A 17141-nucleotide genomic window follows, 5' to 3' on the forward strand; every position below is an offset into this window, starting at 1 on the left:
GTATTTCTGCTTCTTCTGATACATTGAGAGACTCCCTTTGTGGATTTTGGATTAGGCCCATAGGCCCCAGTCCAGTAAATTAACTATGTGTGGATAGCAATAGCCACACAGAGCACAATCGAATCTTCATATGGGCACAGACGTGTGTGCACGCACAATGACTTGCAGGATCAGAGCCTTAGTGCTTAATATAGGTTCCCATTCTTTACACTTATACAATAAGTCTGATAATGTTTGTTAGCCTACAGTGTGTACTGTATATCGCTGTGAAAATCCTTGGTAGGTTTCTTTGTAATTCTTTCACAAGAGTCATCAGCTATTCGATTATAAGATTCATAAAAGTGCAGAGGTTTATTTTTTAATCAGTTACGATATGTAATGTGACTATTGTCCCATTGGTTCTTTAGTATCTTCTTTGAGTTTTCTAATTTAAATCGCCCTAAGAAGAATGTGCTAACACAATTCAGCCTGTCCGATTACTATTGCATATTCAATATGCATGTTTAGTTAAGGTAAAAAGACGTTTTCTTGGAGTACAGTTCCAATGCAACCCTCAGGTTTTATGCACTCCTTTTTAGCTCTTGCCACATCCATTATGCTGAGACAGTGTAAAATCAGCCTTAAAATAACATGTGCTCAGATATGTGACAACTTCTGAAATTCACCCCAGATTTGCTTTCCTGATTGGCTTCTTTCCGGAATCCAAAGTTGTCATTATTAAAATGTTTTTTTAAAATGTTTGCACTTTCATCAGATCAGTACCACATTGCAGTATATTTTATAAAAATCACCAAAAATGAGTCTTGAGTTAAATACAGTCACAGGAAAACACATTGGGGGCAATTCTTATTTGCAATCCAACCACCACTCTGATAGTATAAAGAGAACTTAAAGTGGGCATAAATTGAAGTTTCTGACACTTTAAGGCCTGTTTACATCACCAGAATGGTATAAAGGGGCCTTAGTGTAAATGAGGATCAAACTGATGGTCTGTATTAGAGACATTGACAGACGGCATGATATCAACATGAAGAGCTTGCCACCATACCCTTTGCTCCTGTTTTAGGGTTTCTGTTTCAATCATTTCAAATTCCATTGGATTGCTTCAAATTTGTCAAAGGGTTGTGTTTCTTTTTATCTGTGTCTTGTCAATTTCTATGAGAGATGCAGGGGAAAAAGTCCCCATTCTGAAAACTCCAAATACAGCCATATGTTAGCAGTGAGATGATGTCAGTCAGCCAGTCAGAATTTGTTTGCTTAGCTGTATCCCAGAATAATTTGAACCTCACAACAGTGGTTCACCAGGAAGTAAGACACCACCCCAAACCTCTTTCTAGAGAGTAGTAAGTCACAGAATTCTAGAGAACCAACTGTCAGTGGCATGGAAAGTATAAAGATGTTTTCTCCTTTTCAACCTTTTCGTATTGTCAGCTCGGCTACTCGACAGACTGGACACTCAGTGCTTTAAGGAGGTAATGGATCTTGCAATGATTCCAAGGAATTTTTTAGGAACTGGCACATTATTTTATTTGAAGCTAGTGGTTTCTGAGTAGGACCTGGGTGTATGCAGCTGAGCAATTCTGTTTATGGGAAGACCAGAGGTAAGGAGCGACTGCAGGCTCATAACTTCTGTTCCCTCTAAAACAATGCCCGGTCACCTCATTTTGCGGTCATGACCCACACACTGATATACACTAATCTTTTATGAATGAAATAAGAGGCATATTTTCAGTGTTGGGAGTTGTTGACCAAAGAAAGTCTTGTTCACGCTAGTGGGAGTCATGCAGCCAAAGGCACTGAAAACTCTCCCCTTGCACTATGAGTACAATGAAACCACCAAAAGTATAACCCCTCAAAGTCCCTACATCTGATATTATTAATAAACCTATTAGCGATACCCACCTCTAAGCAGACAAGTGCCTCTAATGAGATTTTAGCACTTGTATGTCTACACTTCAGTTAGATACTCGCCACTGGCCCAAGCCAGCTGACTCGGGCTAAGGGGCTGCATAACTGCAGTGTAGACTTCTGGGCTCAGGCTGGATCCTGGGCTCTAGGACCCTGTGAGGCGGGAAGGTCCCAGAGCTCGGGCTACAGTCTGAGTATGGAAATCTACACTGCAATGATATAGCCCCACAGCCTGAGCCCCACAAGTCTGAGTCAGCTGGCATGGGGCAGCTGCAGGTTTTTATTTGCAGTGTAGGCATAGGACCAGGATCTTCGGGCAAGCTCAGCTGTAATATTATTTTATTCTTGTTAACCAAATACTTTTTAATGAAAGAATATGGACTATCTTTCCACCCCCTTTTTCTTTATTTAAACTGGAGGTTTTGCTAGGATGTTGGAAAGCTCATTCCAGTACAGCTCACTTTCAAATGCAAATCTGCATTCAGTCTGGTCAAATAATTGGGGGGGAAATATTCATGTATAATTATTGATGAAAAATGCCCAAATTAACAATGATTTTTATTTGCAATGCATTCTTCTATTCATCTGCTCTAAACAGCATAAAGAGATTTCCATTCAGAGAACTGTATACTAGAGCTGGGCGAAATTTTTTCAGTGAATAGTAAATTTGCAAAATGTATTTTTTGGGGCACTGAAATGATCCATTCATTTGGGTCAAATTTGGTAGGTAGCTTTGGTCAAAAAACCCCATGAAAACAAACATTTTGAAAAAATCTAAATGATCCGTTTAGAAATGTTGTTTCAAAATAAAAAGTTGAATTGAAACAACATTTTCTAAACATTTTGTTTTGACCCAAACACATTGTTTTCATGTTTTTTGTTTGTTTGTTTTGTTCTGGTAACAAAAATGAAAATAATCAGTTTTGGTTCAAAGTTAACCAATTTTTTATTTCATTTTTCAGTTTAGCCACTCAGCTGAAAAATCAATTAACTCAGCTCTACTGTGTACTTAAAAGTTGTCATTGTTTTTCTGTCTTGCCTCTCTCCAAACTCATTTTCCAACAGTGAATTGTTTTTGTTCTCACAGTGTGGCTGTACAAATGTTGTATGAGAATCTTAAGTTTTTTATTTCATGACTGTTCAGCAATTTAATTTTTAACTTTAATGTTGCATTAATGGATATTTTGTATTTTAAAAACATAATTTACATTAGATATTGCTCACTTAACCAAAATACATTTCTCTGCAGGTTATCCAACACACAATTCTTTATTCTTTGCTTTCAATTGCTAGTTGGTAAATACTTGCTACTGGCCCTCATAATTACACATTTTTGGAAATCAAGAGGTTTTATGTGTGGATCTAAATTTATATTGTCTTTGCTAACGGTGCTTTTACCTTTTTAGTTTAGAGTAACATTGCCACCTAGTGGTCCATTGGGCTGCTCCTTATTAGATTCTTCCAGAAGAACAGTATTTCACAAACAAAGGAGACCTGACCTAAATTGGCAACCCTCTGCCTTACTTCCATTTGAAACCGTACAAACGTTAAGATGATGAAAAATGCTATAAATATCACACCCTGTTAGAAAATATCATTTGTAAAACCCAAAACCCATTCTTTAAAAATGAGTTAAGACAGTGATTCTCCAGATGCTTATGCACTTGAGTGGTCCCATTGAAGTCAGTAGGACTGCTCTTGGGCCCAGCAGTATGTTTCCATGGAGTTCCTGGCAGGACCAGGCCTTTGTGTTGTGCAGAATGGACAGTGCAAGATGTGGGCTTCCTTCCTGGGGGAAGGATGTGACAGGTAAGTACTTTGTTGTCACTTAAACACCTTAACTGATTTCTGAAAGAAAGATTATGCTTTTGGAATTTTCCAAAGGCTTTCCCCACCCCCCGACCCCCAAAACATCTCTTGTTTTGTGTAGCTTAATGAAGATACAGTTATTCTAAATGAGGTTAATGAGTCATCCTATTAATTAAAAGAGTGAGCTAATAATGGCTGGAAACCAATAACTATTCCTAGTAGTTTTTAGATTGTTGTGGAAAGAATGTGGAGACAAATTGTCTGCCAGCAATACATCATCTTAATGTATGTGTTAGAGCTGTGGAAATCACCAATTGACAAGACCACTTTTTGTAGAAGCAATACATCTCCCCGGGATCTCTGCTTTGGTAAGTGAAAAAGTTCATTGATGACAAGGGTCATCATCAACTCTAATCTCTGCTGGCATTCCTTATTTCCATCAGCTTCAATAGTGAGATTTGTGCCTAGTTTTAAAATAGTCATTTTTTCATATATTCTACTATCCCTGCCCTTAAAAATGGCTTTTCACATGAATCAAGGTGAAATATGAGCTACACTGGCATTCATAGAGTGGTAGGCACTGTGACACTATACCTGCACGATCTCTGCAGATTGAGCAATAACAGTGAGGCTGGCTGGGAGTAGACAGTAGAAGTGTAATGTGGTTACATTACACTGATACACACAGAGGAATTTTAGACACTTCATAAATATTTCAGAAAGACAATCTGAAGTCTTTTAATCTCAAAGAGTATCACAATTTTTAGCTAAAAAAGGAATCAAAATTAGCCTGAATCATGGAAAGGTTAGCACTAGAAAGGGTCAAAAAACAGTACAGTAACCCATGAAAAATTGTGAACAAACATTTTTCATGGGAAATTTCTCAGCAGATTTTTTTGTTTTGATTGAGTTTTCAAAAACTAGAAAAAAAAATCAGGTCCTTATTTTTAATCTTTTTGGATGTGGGTCTTACCGCCCCCCCTCCCCCCGCCCTTTCTCTTCCATTTTTACTTTACCCTCTCTTTTTTCACACTGGAAAAAGATTTTTAAAAAACCAGAGACAGTAGGGAAAACCCACTTCCTTTCCATTTTAATTTTTTTCCCTCCAATTGAAAAATTTGAAGACATTTTTTTTCCCTGAAAGTGGGAGAAAGTGGGGAGAAAGCCACATTCACACTTTTTTACTTTTTTCATCCTGAAAATTCTGAAAAATAAGATTTAAAAAATGTTTAAAAACTGACATAAAATAACACTTCATCTCACTTTTTCACACTTTTCCAGTTGAAAAAAGTAAACAAAAAGTGTGAGATTATTGTCCCCCCACTTTATTGCACATTTAAAAAAAATCTTCACCTTTTACCCGTGGGCAAGAAGGTTTACAAAAAGAAAAAGTGTGTTTTCAACACTTTCTTCCAGAGTTTTCCCCTTTTCCCTTCTTTTTCTAGTGGAAAAAGGGGGTAAGGTGAGAAAAGGTGGGGAAAAATCCAGAATAAATTTTTAAAAATGAAAACAGAAATTTTTTTGCTAACTAAACTGAAATGGACAAAATGCAATTTAAAACAAAATATTTCTTTTGATTTGGAAATATCTCAATTAAAAAACAATTAAAATTCTCTCATGATTTTTTTTTTTAACTAAACTCCATTTTTCACCAGGAAAATGTTTTAGTTGAAAAACTTTCATAAATTACCCCTCCCTGCTGCCACCTGGCAACACATAGCTCTGGAAACACTGACCTGTACTTTGTGAGCTAAATGACAGTCTTCATTAGCTACTGCTTATAGAGGATCCTTTTGGTCGATCTAAGCTGCAACCAGTATACTGAGAAAAACATAAAAATATGTAGTGCCCAGTCCTGCCACACTTGACATCAATGGGAAAAAAAACTTCCCACTGACATCAGTGAAAGCAGAATTGAGTCCAAAACTTTACAACAACAAATCATTAAAAACTTTGCTTAATTGCCGCTCATTTTCTTTTAAAATACGCTGCACATATATTTTCAAGATTTAAAGGAATACGCTGTTTTGAGTTAGAAGAACACAGAGATACTAGACAAGTGATATTCTTTAATCAGCTAATTTTTTAATGATCTGAAACTCAAACAGAGTTTGACCAGTTTTCTCTATAGTTTGCAGAAACATTCTCCTTTGCCTTACAAGCCAAACCAGTTTTCCAAATGAAAGTTTTTGTAGCTGGCAGAGGCTAATATACGACTTTATAATACAAATAATAAAGGAAACTGGCTGCAACCTTAACTACAGGGAACCTAATGCCTCTCCATAATATTACTGGAATGCTTATTGTTCCTTAGTTATTTTACTATAGTGGGATCATATGGTTGCCTTTGTTATTATTATGAACATTAGATTCTTGAGTGGTCCTGACTGAGGATAACTAGGTCTGTTGTCTATAAATTATTGTTCCTGGACATTACAGTACTACAAGAGTACATTTTTTTCAACTAAAAAATAAATAAGATGAACCCCAGGATTCTCACTGGTTGGATATTGACCCTTATCTCAGATCATAAACATAACCTGCAGAAGCAGAATCTTTCTGGGATTCTGATTCTAAAGGAGATATTGTTTAGGGACCTTGTTGTACATGTCCTCCCCAGCACCACCTTTGGATGAATGGAGGAGAAAAGGCTGCCAGCTAGAAGACCCAACATATAGTCATTGCATTGCTGGCGTCAGTCACACCATCTGCAGCAGCCAGTGGTGGTGGCCACAAATGCAGCGCAACAGCAATGGCAGGTGGTAATGCTCACCGCTGCAGCAGAAGCCTGGAGCAGCACGCAGTGACGACACAAAGCAGCATCAGCGGGCAGGGCTCAATGACACAGAGCAGCAGCAGCAGTCAGTGGTGCCCAAGGAGACAGAGCGACATAGCAGTACAGGGCGATGGTGCCTGACGATGTAGAATAGCAGCTGTCGGTGCCAAGGTCCATCAGTGAAGCACAGCAGCACCCAGTAACTGTGAGCAGAACATCAGCAGGAGAATACAGAAGAGGGGGAGCAACAGCAGCACCCACGAGAGGAAGAATGGAAGCAGCGATAGCAGTTGGCAGCACTCAACAGTATAAAGGAGGGGCAGTAGCACCAGGAAGATGCAGATTATGGTCTGGTATGTTGGGCCTCAGCTCATATATATTAGTCTAAAGTTGCTCTTAATACCTACATATGTTTTAATACCTACATAGCCTTCTGATAGTATGTCTTCCAAAATCCAATCACCCCATTATGCCTTTTAATACAGATTACAGTGACTTTAATTGAATCAGCAAAACAACAACAAAATAAGTAACAGCAGAATAATCCTGTTAGCCAAGTGAGAAGTCCTTGTTTATAAGCAACATTCAGTCCTCTCCATTCTTATGTTCACTCTTCAGGTTGGATACTCAACTAGTGCAAATCAGTAACGCTCCACTGAAGTCAACTGAGTTTTGCAATTTATGTTAGCTGAGGCTCTGGCCTTCAGCTGCAACAACTTCCAGCTTGTCTTTTAAACTCTGCCATGCAACTGTTCCTGTCCTTAAAGCGGCAGTAACAACACACAGGTGCCAGAGTTCTTAAATCTCAGTACACTACTACTATCAGTGTGGATTAGGCAAATGAATTAAGCGTGACCTGTGACTCTAAATGTTTATATTGCCTCTATGGTGACACTTTTCAGAGTAGCAGCCGTGTTAGTCTGTATTCGCAAAAAGAAAAGGAGGACTTGTGGCACCTTAGAGACTAACCAATTTATTTGAGCATAAGCTTTCGTGAGCTACAGCTCACTTCATGGTGACACTGAACATCAAAAGTCCAACATTCATGGTGAAGGCTGACACCTGCCCTGAAGTGGGGCTATTTTGAGAAGAGATGTTAGGGTGAATAGGAAAGCCGTGCAGTGCTGTCAGTTAAGGATGGAATGTCCACATCCACTATGAGTTGCCTGGCTTTTGTCACAGTGTTAACATAAATTAAACGTGCATTTTTGTATTTCTGTTTTTAAAGGGAAATATTTCTCTAAAGAATCTCTTAAGTGATTGCTATAAACTGCAGCTGTGTTTGGTTCTTTGTTTGGGATTTTTTTTGGCCCTAGTCTAAATAGAAACAGGCCCCAAAAGAAGTTTTCTTTCTAAAGTAGTTTGGCAAAGCGTACAATTTTCAAAAGCACCTAAGTGAGTTGGAAGCATGTCTCATTTTCTAAAGTGACATAGGCTCCTAATTCGCATTAACTATTAATGAAACTTGGACTCTTAGGGTGCAACCCACGAAGGAACTTAAGTGTCTCAGTCCCTATGTGCAGCACCACTGTGATACACAAAACTCCTGCTTGGCTGCCACCTAACTTTGGAGGTGCCTAAACTCATTTAGTGCCTAACTTTCCACAGTAAAAGTTCCCTAGGCTGCTATGTTTTAGACCCCAGGGCATGTGCACTGCTGCCTCCTTCTAGGCACTTGTGTACCTATCTCCCACCTAAGCCTCAGAGCAATTCACAAACTGGAGGAAGATGGGTACTTGTCTACGTTGCGTTGGGGTCTGATCCGGTAGATGTGCTAAGAGGCCTCCTACCAGATTGTGTCCCATTCAAAATCTAATCAGAGAAGGAAGTGAAAACAGCACCCACATAATGACTTTTAGTCCAGTGGTTAGAGCAGTCACCTGGGATGTGGGAGATCCATCTTCAATTCCCTTTTCTCTGCGAGAGGGGGAAAAAGGATTTGAATGGGTGTCTCCCATGTCTCAAGAGCATGCTGTAACCACTGAGCTACAGGATATTCTGGTGTATGGCTCCCCCAATCTCTCCTGAGAGAGAAAATAACTCTGGATACCAGTGGTTAGGGCACCATCTAGGAGGTAGGAGACCTTGCCCCCAGTCCCTCTGCTCCAGTCACTTTTTTGTTATTTTTCCACAGTGGAACAGCTTCAAGAGGAGAAACTGAGAGAGCCCCACATCAGATTAAACCCTGTATCATTGGTTAGAGCACTCTGCTAAGAGGTAGGACATCCCAGTTCATGTCCTTTCTCCCACTCTGGCAGAGAGGGGGGAATTGAAGCTTGGGTCTCCCAGATCCCAGGTGTGTCCTCTAACCATGGGGTTAAAAGTTCCAGCACTTCCTCCTCTGCCTGTTTTATGTGGAGTAAGGCAGGCACTTAACTCATTCCCTTAAGAAAAACTTCTAGGCTCCTACGCCATTTGACTGCAGGGGGCTGGTTCCCATTTATGCATCACTAGCAGAGATAGGCACTTCCATGCAGCCTGGTCTTTACTTATCTTGGAGAGAGCGAAAGGGCTCAGCACACACTACTCTGTTTGATATCTCCCATTGTTTAGTCAGGCAGCGTATCACGCTGGCTTTGTGAATCGAAGTTTAAGGCATCTATCTCTCCCCGTTCATCCTGTAGGGAGCCTTGACACCTAACTAAGCTTTGTGGATTGCACTCTTGTTTCAGCTTTGCCTCTCCTGGAATTGACACCTCCTCATCTATTGTTGGGAGTGGACTACATCCACCCTGATCAAACTGATCCTGGCAGCACTGGTTCTCCACTTGTGAGGTAACTCCCTTCTCTTCATGTGTCGGTATATTTATGTCTGCATCTGTAACTTTCACTCCATGCATCTGAAGAAGTGAGGTTTTTACCCACGAAAGCTTATGCTCAAATAAATCTGTTAGTCTTTAAGGTGCTTCCGGACTCCTCATTACTCTTGTTTCTGTGATTTTCTACATACCTAAAAGTTTGGCACTGTGATGCTCACTATTGCAACATCTAACTCCCTTTTCTGGATCCCACTCCTAGGGACCAGATTTTAAAGGTGTTAGGGTTCCTATGGATAGGTCTCCACGCACTAAGGTTAGGGTTCCTATGGGTAGGGCTCCCTGCCCTAATGTGATGTTTCCGATGTTTAGGGTAGTTGGATCTAGGGTTAGGGCTCCTATGGGAAGGGCTCTCCACCCTACCCTTAGAGTTCCTATGGGTACTGCTCCCCTGTCCAGGGTTAGGGTTCCTGTGGTTAGGGTACTTGGATCTAAGATTAGGGTTCCTATGCTTAGGGTACTTGGATTTAGGGTAAGGTTTCCTATGGGTAGGGCTCCCCAACATAGGGTTAGCATTCCATTCTGGATAAATGCTTCATTGTTGGGCCAGAGAGTGGGCAAGTATGTGAGGATGACTCTTTTGCCCAGTGGTTAGGGCACCATGGTCCTCCTGCTCCAAATCACTCTTTCATTATTTATGTCCCGTGGAATAGTTAGGTTCCCAGTGGGATTTACAAAGCAAGTAAGCAGACTAGGTGCCTAATTCTCATAGAATTTCAATATCTTTGAAAATCTGGGCCTAAGTCACTTTTGAAACCTCTTATGTCACTTCAGTGCTTCTGAAAATGGTACCCTAAATCTGTATTCCGCAAGCAAGGTGAAATTGTATAGAGAGATTATCTTAGTTTTCAGATGTAAGCTGCCTTTCTGCTTGGCTGACAAAATGTGGAAAGCATAGGCCTAGTAGCTATTGTAGATCAGAGAAGGGGAAATGTATTTATATTTTTAACACTGCTCCCTCCACCTAAAAAGTCTGAATTACCAACACTGGCATGAGTCACCAGTTGTTGGGAGCTACTGATGTTATAGGCTAACAGAGTGCTAGACCCAGAACATAATAGCAATAAAATAATGGTCACCATGACAAAAGAGCTATGTCCTGTCAATGTGACTTTTGAGGACAGATGTTTGAGGCCTGTGGGGGGGAGATAAAGTATTGTCTATAATGTGTGGTGTAAAAGAAATGCAAATGACTATAGAACAAAAGCAGTGAGAGGATCTGATTATTTTATTGAAATAACTTATTATGTATGGTTTGTACTGCATAACAATAATTAAGGTTGTATAGATTTGGGAGTAGTAGTGTAATAATACAGAGAAATAGAATAATTTCTCTAATGGCTTTCTTGGTACAGAAGAGGATACTTAAAGCACAAAATGGCAGAAAGAGTTCATGAATAATGTACTTTGTAGCAGGGGAGAAGGAGGAAAACAATTTATGGAATGAGGGTGACTGTAATTTTTTTTTCTAAAATTATATTGAATGCAAAGTCTGGGATTACAAAATTGAAATGTTGTGATAGCAATGCTGTAAATAAAGTGGGAACTCAGATGTGAAATGTAAGAGAAGAAATGAAAATATAGGGCCAGATCTTCAGCTAGTATAAATATCCATAGCGCCAGTGACTTCAGTTTAACAATGCCAGTTTACACCAGCTGAGGATCTGACCCATAACATTTAGCTGTAAAGAACTACATTTTCAAACACTGCTATGTACAAGTGTAAGCAAGTGCCAATACAAAATGTGCATGTGTAATTTCTGAGGCTTTGTTTGAAAATTAAATAAAAAATAACACAACTATAAACAATTATATTCTCTCTCTCTGATCCCACTGGTTTGTTAGACACTCAATTTGTACATACAAATACCAGTTTGCATACACAAATGGGTGTACACACAATTTTTCATATACAGTTTTGGAGACCAGTCAGAGGCTGTTTAAAAATTTAGCTGTGAATAGGATATAGGAGAATATACTATATAATAATTCCAAATGAGATCACCTCTCTAGGGTGAAACATGGCAGCTGCCACATTGCACCTCAAACACTACATAACAGGACAAATAGTGGAGAGGAATATCCTATCCAATTGAACCTACAGAAAGAATGTGGAGAGGCAAGAAATAATTACCTTACACTGGAATTTGAATAGGTAACTAAGTGAACAATACATATTTTGTGTGTGTGTGTCGGGGGGAGGGAAATCGATCTAAGATACGCAACTTCAGCTACGAGAATAGCGTAGCTGAAGCTGATGTATCTTAGATCGACATAGAATCACTTACTTCGCGTCCTCACGGCGCGGGATCGACAGCCACCGCTCCCCCATCAACTCCGCTTCCGTCTCTCACCGTGGTGGAGTTCCGGAGTCGACGGCAGAGCGATCGGGGATAGATCCCTGATAGATCGATCACTACCCGCCGATCCAGCGGGTAGTGTAGACATGGCTTAAGTATCTAATACTCATGATTAAAATTCAGATACCCAATTAATGAGTACAAGTATCTATGCAATCTTTTAGTCACAATTCTTCCATGGGTGGTGCAACTAGGGCCAGCTCCAGGCACCAGCGTTCCAAGCAGGTGCTTGGGGCGGCAGCGAGAAAGGGGCAGCAGTGTTTCCGCAGCGGCGGCAATTCGGCGGGAGCTCCTCCATTCAGCCAAATTGGCGGCAGCTTCTCCCTTTTGCCGTCCGTGGCGGCAGGTTTTTTTCACTGCTTGGGGTGGCAAAAACTGTAGAGCTGGCCCTGGGTGCAACTATGTACTGCCCCTTACCCAAGCACTGAGCAAACACTCATTCTTAACCTAAGTAACAAATACTTTGTTTTGTGAATTTGCAAAGAAGTGATCAAACACACACACACACAAAAAGTCAAACTGGCATTAATGTGTTAATGTATTAGTGAAAATGCAATGTCTGTACTTATAGCTAACCCTTTGAATCCTATCACCTCAATAGCCTCCTGACATAATATGTGTTCTGGCTTAATTCTAAACTAGTATTTCCTTGTGCCTAATTCTAATTTGTTGCTTTTTAATTTAATTTAGTTGCCACTTGTTCTTGTATTATGAAATTAGATAAAAAGATTGATTGGCCTTCACTTTACAGTATCAGTCATTCATTTTCTAAACCTTATTATATCATATCTTCTTTAGAAAGCAGAAGAATAGCAAATGAGCTGTCAGAATAGTTTCTGAGATCATTCATGCTGGGGTACTTTGTTATCTTGTGAAATTACACTGTGCTAGTCTGAGAAAAAGGGGTGCACTTTCTCTTTAACTATTGTAACATTAAACTTGAAAGCAGAATTATGTCTCTCCCAATTTGCCAACAATTTTTAAAATGAAATTTCAAGCCTTCAGCATGTTGCAAATCCTTGTTCTGTACTTTGGTACTAATGTTTGTAATATGACCTTTACATTAGTAGACAGGTGGGAAAATACATGTATTCTATCATCTGCCTAACAACTCCCTATCCGAGTAGGCTGTTTTTATGTCAGTTGTGCCACCTGAACATTGGAATAACTGTTTCTACATTGAACTGATCTGCATTTAAATCAGTCGCTGGATGGGAAAATTCTGGTTGCTAGAGCACTGTGTTAAAACAATCCCTTTTTGGTCAAATCTGTTCATTTCTGGACATTCATTAGCCCAAACATGGAAGATCTGTGGATCCCTTGAAAAATGATTGTGTGCTGACGTGTGAAAGAATCCTAGAGATATCTCAATGGAGTTATAATTGCAATTATACCACTTACTTGAGATGTAATTTGCTGGTCAGGTGATAGGCCCTATTTGCTTGAACTTTGTAAGTGTGCATGACTGTGTAATATACTCTGCACAACAGTTCAGAAGCAATAGGGAATGCAGAAAGTAGTGCCCCATGTAGCTCAGTGATGTGAGTCTCGGGGAACATACTACATCCATTTTCTAACAACTGTATCTAGTCCCTATTTACATTTTGGTGAAACTGAGCTTGAGTCTGATCTCTGAAGCCTTTATGATTTGGTTCTTTTCAACCAGAGAAATGATGTTCCTCTCCAGGTATCATCATGGCAACTGACATACGGTCTACACTGGGGAGGGGTGGGGGAGAGATCGATCTAAGTTACGCAACTTCAGCTACTTGAATAACGTAGCTGAAGTTGACGTACTTAGATCGACTTACCGTGATGTCTTCACCATGGTGAATCGACTGCTGCCGCTCCCCTGTCAACTCTGCCTGCGCCTCTTGCCGCGGTGGAGTTCAGGAGTCGACAAGAGAGCTCTTGGGGATCAATGTATCGCGTCTAGACTAGACGCGATAAATTGACCCCTGCTGGATTGATCGCTACCCGCTGATCCGGCAGTTAGTGAAGACATACCCTGAGTGCAGATAGAGCACTCAAGTAATATTCTCTAGATTTTCATGTCTAAACCAGTGATGGAGCATTCTCGGTAGGGCCCTTGGCCCTGGAACTTGTTCTCTCCACTGTTCTACCAGATCCTGAGTCTGTTTGTGGAGTTAAGTTCAACTCAGAGTTCTTGGGCATCCTCTTCTGAGAGGGGACCATGATGTGTTGTATGGGGGAGGGAATTAATAAAGTGAGGGACTTTGGGGTAGAAGGAAATTCTCTAGTTCTCTGAAGAAGCGCATTGGATGTGTGTCTGTTCTCTCTGTGTCTTCCATCAATAGCATTGGTCCTCAGGGCATGGTATAAGGACTATCTTGTTTATCTGTTTTTGCCTGTGGGATTGATTGTGGTGGTGGTATAGTTTTAAAACTGGACAAAATCTCTAATATTGACATTGTTCAACAAGCTAGATGGATAAATAATATTTTGCTAAATTTATCTCTAAGATGTAGAGATGGAAGAATTTTTGAATAATATAAAAACTAGAGCGGTCGATTAATCACAGTTAACTCACGCGATTAACTCAAAAAATTAATTGTGATTAAAAAAATTTATTGCGATTAATCACAGTTTTAATTGCACGGTTAAACAATAGAATACCAATTGAAATTTATTAAATATTTTGGATGTTTTTCTACATTTTCAAATGTATTGATTTCAATTACAACACAGAATACAAAATGTACAGTGCTCACTTTATATTATTTTTATTACAAATATTTGCACTGTAAAAATGATAATAAAAAGAAACAGTATTTTTCAGTTCACCTCATACAAGTACCATAGTGCAATCTCTTTGTTGTGAAAGCGCAACTTTCAAATATAGATTTTTTTTATTACATAACTGCACTCAAAACCAAAACAATGTAAAACTTTAGAGCCCACAAGTCCACTCAGTCCTACTTCTTGTTCAGCCAATCGCTCAGACAAACAACTTTGTTTATATTTGCAGGAGATAATGCTGCCCGCTTCTTATTTATAATGTCACCTGAAAGTGAGAACAGACATTCGCATGGCACTTTTGTAGCTGGTATTTACATGCCAGATCTACTAAACATTCGTATGCTCCTTCATGCTTTGGCCACCATTCCAGAGGACATGCTTCCATGCTGATGATGCTCATTTTAAAAATAATACGTTAATTAAATTTGTGACTGAACTCCTTGCGGGAGAATTGTATGTCTCCTTCTCTGTTTTACACCCGCATTCTGCCATATATTTCATATTGTAGCAGTCTCAGATGATGACCCAGCATGTTGTTATTTTAAGAACACTTTCACTGCAGATTTGACAAAATGCAAAGAAGGTACCAGTGCGCGATTTCTAAAGATAACTACAGCACTCGACCCAAGGTTTAAGAATTTGAAGTGCCTTCCAAAATCTGAGAGGGACAAGGTGTGAAGCAGGCTTTCAGAAATCTTAAAAGAACAACACTCTGATGTGGAAACTACAGAACCCGAACCACCAAAAAAGAAAATCAACCTTCTGCTGGTGGCATTTGACTCAGATAATGAAAATGAACTTGTGTTGGTCCGCACTGCTTTGTATTGTTATCGAGCAGAACCCGTCATCAGCATGGATGCATGTCCCCTGGAATGGTGCTTGAAGCATGAAGGGACATATGAATGGCGCATCTGGCACATAAATATCTTGCGATGCTGGCTACAACAGTGCCATGCAAACGCATGTTCTCACTTTCAGGTGTAAACAAGAAGTGGGCAGCATTATCTCCCAAATGTAAGCAAATTTGTTTGACTGAGCGATTGCCTGAACAAGAAGTAGGACTGAGTGGACTTGTAGGCTTTAAAGCTTTACATTGTTTTAATTTTGAATGCAGTTATTTTTGTACATAATTCTACATTTGTAAGTTCAACTTTCATGATAAAGAGATTATACTACAGTACTTGTTTTAATTAATTGAAAAATACTATTTCTTTTATTTTTACAGTGCAAATATTTATAATAAAAATAAATATAAAGTGAGCACTGTGCACTTTGTATTCTGTGTTGTAATTGAAATCAATATATTTGAGAACATGGAAAACATCCAAAATATTTTATATAAATAGTATTCTATTATTGTTTAATCACGATTAATTTTTTGAATGGCTTGACAGCCCTAATAAAAACCTACACACATTTTGGTCAAGATTTTTTTTTAATGGTTTGCAAAGATTAAAGTTGGGGGGGGCACTTAGTGGGGAGGGAGGGATACCTTGAAAAAATGTGCCTTTCTATATCTTTATTTTGGAATTGTAAATCCTGAAATATGTACTGATAGGAATTCTTATCGTGCTCATTACTGAGTAAAATTATATGGCCTGTGTTATGCAGCAGATCAGACTAGATGATCATAATGATCCTTTCTAGTCTTAGAATCTGTGAATCAACGTAGTATCTGAGGAATAATACCATAATTAGAGCTGGTCTTGTCGGACTATCAGCTCAGACAAAGTCAGACAGCATGGGAAATCTTCCAAAAAAACTTGAGCTCATGAGACTTCCAGCATAAAGAATTTCAAACAAACATCCCAACAAAACCTTATGAAATTTATCCATCACTACTTAGGAACATTTTAACTGGAATCAGTTTAGCTGCGGTACTAATTTGATTACAGTAATTTAGCTCACTTTATTTTAAACTGAATTTCTCATTCTATTTGAAAAGAAAACAAAATCATACTGAGTTAAAGTTCTTTGAACTTGATATTGGAATCAACTATTTTTCCATAGAAAGAGTAGAATCCTTATGGTTGAGTACTGCCGAGAGGTCCATTAATCCTAAACATTCATAATGCACCAGATCCAAAACCCATGGAAGTAGGTGGAAAGACTTCTGTTGACTTCAATGGGTCCTGGATCAGGTCATTAGGTGGCAGTGTGGAAAATATTAGCGGAATAAGGGTTAAAATTTGTTATTTCTTCTTTTTTGCTAGTCTTGGAATCTCATGCATTTCTCAAATATTGGAGCTCTAGCAGCTCAGATGGTGAAACCTTTTTGCACTACTTCCCAATACATCCTAGTGACACCTGCTCTTTATGGACCTGATCAAAAACTCATTGAAGTTAAGGGAAGGCTTCCATTGATTTTGGTGGTCATTAGATCAGACTCTGAGCAACCATCCAAGAAACAACATATGTTGATCAACTTTAAAGTGGCCACAAGACAGGGGTTTGGTTACTGGAGGTAGCTACTAGAATAGATTTAACTATAATAAAAGTGAATATCAGATTATGTAGTAATTCCTCTGGAATTTCTGACAATCTGCTTGCTCTGATCAGCAACATTTTAAAGTGCCAGTGCTTCATAGCACTGTAAGCACATAGCATAAAATTCACCTAAGTGGAGGGCCCATCCAAAGCTCTCTGGCTCGCCCAAGTACAGTAGAGCCCTACAAGGAACTTTTTTTTAATTCTACTCTTGCCCCGCAATTT

The sequence above is a fragment of the Chelonia mydas genome, chromosome 6 (assembly GCF_015237465.2).
Source record: "Chelonia mydas isolate rCheMyd1 chromosome 6, rCheMyd1.pri.v2, whole genome shotgun sequence".
Taxonomy (NCBI): Eukaryota; Metazoa; Chordata; order Testudines; family Cheloniidae; genus Chelonia; species Chelonia mydas.